This window comes from Crocodylus siamensis, chromosome 9 (assembly GCF_052110815.1).
Source record: "Crocodylus siamensis isolate JL-2025a chromosome 9, ASM5211081v1, whole genome shotgun sequence".
NCBI classification, from domain to species: Eukaryota; Metazoa; Chordata; order Crocodylia; family Crocodylidae; genus Crocodylus; species Crocodylus siamensis.
Genome location: NC_143403.1, coordinates 32,479,200 through 32,486,395, shown reverse-complemented (window position 1 = coordinate 32,486,395; position 7,196 = coordinate 32,479,200). Strand labels below are relative to the sequence as shown.

The 7,196-nt window shown below is 46.9% G+C and overlaps 1 long non-coding RNA gene across 1 annotated transcript; it reads right to left on the bottom strand.

Moving 5' to 3' along the window:
• Nucleotides 1-3,778: 3,778 nt before the first annotated feature.
• On the bottom strand, nucleotides 3,779-6,728 carry LOC149857281 (uncharacterized). The gene is made up of 3 exons (XR_016444347.1): nucleotides 6,594-6,728; nucleotides 5,447-5,510; nucleotides 3,779-4,455 (listed from the first exon to the last, which is right to left on the bottom strand). It is a non-coding gene; the product is annotated as an uncharacterized LOC149857281 (long non-coding RNA).
• Nucleotides 6,729-7,196: the final 468 nt, after the last annotated feature.

Here is a 7,196-nt window from a genome sequence, read left to right as displayed (position 1 = left end):
GCACAGGACAGTGCATGGAGTAGGATCTTTGGAGTGCTTGGGCAGCTCAGGTCCTCAACCCCTGGAAGGAGGAGCTTGGTGCAGGAGGCGCTGCACAGAGGGTCCATGAGCGGACCAAGCCTGGTGCTGCATGAAGCAGCCCAGGACTCTGACCCATAGCAAAAGGATGAGTCCAAAGAGCCAGACGGTGATCAGGCTACTGAGCTAGCAGGCAGGGCCAAGCCAGAGGCCCCAGAAGTTCTGCACAGTGGAGCCCTGCCCCCAAAGCCCACTGCAGGTGAGAAAGCAACTTGGCGCACAGTATGAGGACCGCCCTCCGGGCCTGGGAGCCATGAGTTGCAGGGAAAAGAGGATTCCCACCAGGGAGGGGAGTTCCCCCCCCACCAGTTAGTTAAGGGCTCCTGAAAGGGGAGGTCCCACTGTGAGGCCCCCCCTAAAGTTACCATCTTCTTTGTAGGTCTTGGGAAAAGCCCAAGGGCATTGGGGTTTCCCCTCGGGATTGAGTTTATCTTTGGGGTTTATCTGTTTCAGATCAGATACCTGTATCTGGAGCACTGGTATAAGGTTTGATGTCATTTACCCAGAGGGTATTGTTTACATTACTGGTTTAGATATCTTATAAATGTATATATACATTGTACTTAGGTTTGTATCCATGTTCCTTTCCTTTGTGATAAGTTAATGTAAATAAATGTGTATATAGTAAAGTCCCTTGACTATCCTGGCCTAGTTCTATAGGGATGGAGGGAAACTGAGCGATCTGCAGTTCCCACCCCACAGCACACCTGCCAGCTAACAATCCCCTTCAATTGGAGAAGGAGAGTATATACCCAAGTTACCTGGGCTACAAATGCATTCAGGAATTGCATATGAAAGTATGTCTAAATCTATCCCAACTATGAAGTTGACCCAGCAAAAGATATTACCCACAGAAATCCTTGCCTCTGGTTTTAATCTCATGTTTTCCAAACTCTATTAGAAGTTAAGTGTGAAGGTGAGGTAATGTCTTTTATTGCAGCATTTATACAGTTAGGAGATACAAAAGTGATAAGCTCTCAGGCTTCAAAAACTCTTCATTAGGTCTGAGAAAGGAACGGTCACAATTGAAGCCAAGTACAAGTTATAACAATTACTCCCACTTAAACCCAATTTTATTAATCATTGGGGCCACTTCAAGGAAAAATGAGTACTAGTCTTTTGTGGACTCAAGCAGAATCAACAGAGAGGGGGTAAATCATAATGGACTCTAAGTCTGCTAAATTCATGATATTTAGTATCCAGTTAAGCTATGAATTTCTGAAACCACTGTGTAGGTTTGTTTTGAGAATAAAGACTTTAAAAATCAGTATGAAAATGGCTGTTTTATGAAAAATGTTCTCACAGTGCTGATAAGGTGTTTTTTTCCTTTATCATTTTTCTGTGAAGGTCATTCTGAAGTACTGTGATTGCTTCTGTCTATATAGTTTCCTTCAGGGTCTTTGGTGCATGGAATAATGCGTCAGGGTTCTTGGTGCATCCCAGGTTGAGTTATGTCTGTATAGTATCCATTAATGCTGATAGTATTGTTCTGGTACTATTTATCATGGTACTAGTTGAGATGTATTGGTCTGTTTTACATTTTTTGTTCTGTAATTGTCTCACTCCATTTGTAGTCACTGAGGAAAATAAACCTATATACAACCTTCAGAAGATCATAGAATCATAGAAGGTTGTGAGGGACATCATGAGGTCATCTAGCCCAACTCCCTGATCAAAGCAGGACCACACCCAACTAGATCATCCCAGCCAAGGCTTTGTTGATCAGGATCTTAAAAGCCTCTAGGAGTGGAAAGACCACAGCCTCTCTGGGTAAGCTGTTCCAGTGCTTTACTAACCTTCTAGTGAGACAGTTTTTCCTAATATCCAACCTAAACTTCCCTTGCTGCAATTGAGACCATTGCTCTTTATTCTGTCATCTGTCACCACTGTGAACAATCTAGCTCCATCCTCTTTGTAACCACCCTTCAGGTAGTTAAAGGCTGCTATCACATCACCCCTCGGTCTTCTCTTCCTCAGACTAAATAAGCCCAGTTCCTTCAGCCTCTCTTCATAAGTCATGTGCTCTAGTCTCCTAATCATTTTTGTTGCCCTCTGCTGAACTGTCTCCAACTTGTCCACACCCTTTCAGTAGTCTATGTGTATGGGGGGGGTATGTTAGTAGCACTTGTCACAGTTTCTTCTAGGAACTGAAGGAAACTGCTACTTAAAGTGGCTGTTTCACCAATGCCCCCAAGTGTTAAAAATGGGTAACTTCATGGATAGTCAGGCAGATCTTCAAAATACTTTATAGCAGCATTTATAGCATTTTATATGCTGCTTTATAGCAGCATTTCACAATCTGTGGGTCATGACCCAAAAGTGGGTCACAAGAATATATGAAAGGGTTGCAAACAAGTTTCAAAATTGGATCATCAAACTTTAAAAATGGATTATCCTGTACAAGAGAAAAATATGGGAAACCGTGGCTTTTCCCTTTCAGGCTGTCAGAGTTCCAGCCTACCAGGAGCTGCTTGGGGCCCCTCCCCATGCCCCACACACCCTCCTCCCACCCCACTGCCCCACACAGTGGTAGGGTGGGGCCTGGGGGTGGGGGCAGTGGGTCAGAAGTCAGGGACACTGGCCTTCAATGTTTACAGGTGGGTCTGGGTGCAAAAAAGGTTGAGAACCACTGCTTTATAGGATAACGTATGCCTGTAATATCTAATTTATATAGCAGATTATACAACAAAGACTAACACAGCAAATTGAACACCTTCAAGAGTAAATTGGATGCTTATCTTGCTGGGATCCTATGACCCCAGCTGACTTCCTGCCCTTTGGGCAGGGGGCTGGACTCGATGATCTCCCGAGGTCCCTTCCAGCCCTAATGTCTATGAAATCTATGAAATTATACAACAAAGAGTGAAATATCAAGCAAGTTCCTAATATATGGAGGGCAACTTTCTGGATATGACTACATCTTGGATTTTGTTCTAACCAATAGAGAAGAATTGGTTGAGGATGTGAAGGTGATGGGAAAGTGACCATGAAATGTTAGAACTGCTGTATCTAAGAAATGGAAAACATGAAGTTAGCAGAACTGGGTTACTGGATTTCAAAGGGGTGGATTTAAACTGATTTAGGGAAATAGTAGGCGAGGTCCCTTCGCCAGGGGGATAGATATAGGTGTCTAGGAGGGCTGGTAGTTTCTAAAGGGCATTATGTTGGAAGCTCAACAAAAAACTATTCTGACATAATGAAAACATAAAAAGAATGGCAGGAGACCAGTGTGTCTGCATAAGTTAGTTCCTGAATGCTTCAAACTTTAGAGGAAAATATACAGGTGATGGAAGGACAGGCAAGTCACTTAGGAAACATACCAAGAATTACCAAGAACTTGCAGGGACAAAAATCAGAGAAACAAAGGTAAAAATTTAGGTATACCATGCAACGGGGGCTAGGGACAAAAATAAGAGATTCTATAAGTATATGGACCATAAAAGAAAGGCCAAACTAGCTATGGGTCCACTGATAAGTAGTCAGGTGGATGATTAATGAAAGACACAAATAAGGCAGAGATCTGCTCGACAGCTACTTTACTTCAGTCATCACAAAATAAATAGGTTATGGGAAATGGCTGAGGGTCCACTGATCAGCCCAAATTCAGTACCCAGTGAATTACTGGAGCACGTTATAAAGAGGTTAATTTGTAAATACCTGGAGGAGAAAAGGTTAATCATGAGCAGCTGGCATGGATTTGTTAACACTAAGTCATGCTAAAAGAACTATGTCTGTCTTTGACACAGAACTAGTTAGTAGGGCTCTGCAAAACACCGTTGTTTCATAGATTCATAGATGCAGGGTCAGAGGGGACCTGAACAGATCATCAAGTCTGACCCCCTGTCCTGGGCAGGAATGAATACTGGGCTCATATGACCCCCCACTAAGTTAAGCTCATATGACTCCAGTCAGGTATTCATCGATCCTCCTTTAAAGACCCCTAAGGTAGGAGCCAACACCACTTCTCTTGGAAGCTGGCTCCAGATTCTGGCTGCCCTGCCTCCTGAAGTCTAGCCTGAACCTAATCTCAGTCAACTTGTGGCCATTATTCCTTGTTACTCTGGGAGATGCTTGGGGGAACAGGGTCTCACCCAATCCCCTCTGGTCCCCCCTGGTAAGTTTTTAGACAGCCACAAGGTCCCCTCTCAGCGTTCTCTTGTCCAGGCTGAACAAGGGTCCAGGTCCCTTAGCCTCTCCTCGTAGGGCCTGCCATGCTGCCCCCTGATCATGCGAGTGGCCCTCCTCTGGACCCTCACGATCCTGGCCTCATCCCTCCTGAAGTGCGGCACCCAGAACTGGACACAGTACTCCAACTGTGGATTGACCAGTGTCACATAGAGGGGGAAGATCACCTCCTTGGACCTGCTCACGATGAATCTGTGGATACATGACAAGATGTGGTTAGCCTTGCTGACTGCATCCTCACGTTGGCAGCCCATGTTCATTTTAGAATCAATAATGACTCCAAGATCTCTTTCTGCCATTGTGCTTTCAAGAAGGGAGTTCCCCAACCTGTAGGTATGCTGCTGGTTCTTTCTACCCAAGTGCAGTACTCTGCACTTCTCAGTATTGAGTCCCATCTTATTCACATTCACCCACCCCTGTAACCTGTCCAGGTCCAACTGTATCCTGTCCCTCCCTTCTAGTGTGCCCACTTCACCCCAGATCTTGGTGTCATCAGTGAATTTGAACAGGGTGCTTTTCACCACCTTGTCCAAGTCGCTGATATAAATATTAAAAAGTACAAGCCCGAGGACTGAGCCCTGGGGGACTCCACTACCCACCTCCCTCCAGGTCGAATATGACCCACCCACCACCACTCTCTGGGTGTGGCCCCCTAGCCAATTTGCAACCCATCTGACTGTGTAGGCATCAATGTCACCTAGCTTTTTAATGAGAATGGGGTGGGCAACAGTGTCAAAGGCCTTCCTGAAGTCCAGAAAGATTATATCCACTGTGACACCTGCATCCAATGATTTTGTGACCAGATCGTAGAAGGCAATCAGGTTGATCTGACAGGACCTGCCCTTAATAAACCCATGTTGGTTGCCCTTGAGTGTCCTCCCCACTGCTGGTCTCTCCCAGATATGCTCCTGGATAATTTTTTCAAAGAGCTTCCCCAGGACCAAAGTAAGACTAACAGGCCTGGGTCCTCTCTCCTCCCTTTTTTGAAAATGGGAACCACATTGGCCTTCTTCCAGTCTCCTGGCACTTGGTCAGAGCACCACAGGTGCTCGTAAAGCCATGCCAGGGGCCCTGCAATGACCCCTGCCAATTCCCTCAGCACCCATGGGTGGAGAATGTCTGGACCTGCTGATCTGAACATGTCCAGCCCCTCCAGAAGTTCCCTAACTCAGTCCTTCCTTACCCTAGGCCTGGCAGAGTCGCTCTTGAGTCCAACCTGAATCCCAGTGGGGGAGAAGTCCTGGTCCCTGCTCAGAAAAATGGAGGCAAAGAATTTGTTAAAAATGTCTGCTTTTTCATCTGGTGCAACCACCAGATTGCCAAGTGTGTCCTGCAGGGGCCCCACATTGCCTGGTGCCTTCTTTTTACTCCCCATGCATTTAAAAAAGGACTTTTTGTTATCCTTGATCCTTGTTGCTAGCCCTAGTTCCATCTCCGCTTTACCCTTCCTAACAGCCTTCCTACAGCCTCTGGCTATGAGGGTCTCATCCTCTTTGGTGATAGCCAACCCCACTTCCACTGGATGTATGCCTCCTTTTTGGCTTTCAAATGTTCCTGAATGCCTTTGGTAAGCCAAGGGAGCTTTTGAGCACTCTTGCCCCCTTTGACTCGTGTTGGGACTGTCACCCCTTGGGCTCAGAGGATCATCTCCTTAACTCAACTTGGACACCTAGTTCCTGGAATCCCCACACCAAGTTGTCACCTGTGGCCAGGACCAGGTCCAGTAAGGCATTCTCCCTGGTGGGACTGTGCACCTCCTGGGTTAGGTGGAGGTCTTGTATCCCAGCAAGGAACCTACGTAAGTGGTCAAACCTGGCTGGCTGCTCCTCCCAGCAAATGTCCAGGTAATTTAGATCACCCATGATGACCACATTCCTTGACCTAACTGCCTCCATGAGCTGACCCGAGAATTTCTGGTCCAGCTCTTCCCCCTGGTTGGGTGGTCTGTAGTAGACCCCCACCGCTAAGTCCCTTTCTGCACAACCCCCTTTTATTCTGACCCAGAGCACTTCAGCCTGCCCCTTGTCTGTCCCCATCCTGTTAGTTGAGGGTGTGTATTGCTCTTTGACATCAAACCCACCTTTCCTCCCCATTCTGTTCCTGCCTGTATAGTCTGTACCCCTAATGTTTACCACCCAATCATGGATTGAATCCCACCAGTTTTCAGTGAGCCCTACTATGTCTGGGTTTGTACTAGCTATCTGGAGGGCAAGTTCCTCCTGCTTATTCCCCATACTTTGAGCATTAGTATAGAGGCATTTAAGGCCTCCTGTCAGTGCGTGCACCACCCCACCCTGATTCCTAGGACTATCTAGACCCTTGTTACTTACCTGGGTACCACTTGTGCTCATCACCTCTCTTGGCTGGGAGGTGTCCTTGTGTCCTCCTGTGGCCCCATCCCCCAGCGAAGCTAGTTTAAAGCACACCATAAGAGATCAGCCAACCTGAAAGAGAAGACATGCTTGCCTTTAGGGGAGAGGTGAAGCCCATCCCACCCGAGCATGCCCCCTGCACAAAAATGCGGGTCGTTGTCCAGGAACCTGAGGCCTTCCTGGTGGCACCAACTCCAAAGCCTCCAGTTGACCTCATTGATGCAAGTCTTGTGATGCTGCCCGCATCTACTTACTGGGACAATAGAGAATACCACCTGTGTCCCATCTCCTTGAGCTTGGCCCCCAAGGCCTTGTAGTCCTTCATGATACACTCACTAGGGGGGACCAGAATGGTTTGGGAGAGGCCTTATTTCCCCTAGTGCCCCCTGGCATAACAAGGAATAATGGCCATAAGTTGTTGGAGAGTAGGTTTAGATTAGACATCCGTAAAAACTACTTCACAGTCAGGGCAGCTAGGATCTGGAACCAACTTCCAAGGGAAGTGGTGCTGGCTCCTACCCTGGGGGTCTTTAAGAGGAGGCTTGATGCCTACCTGGCTGG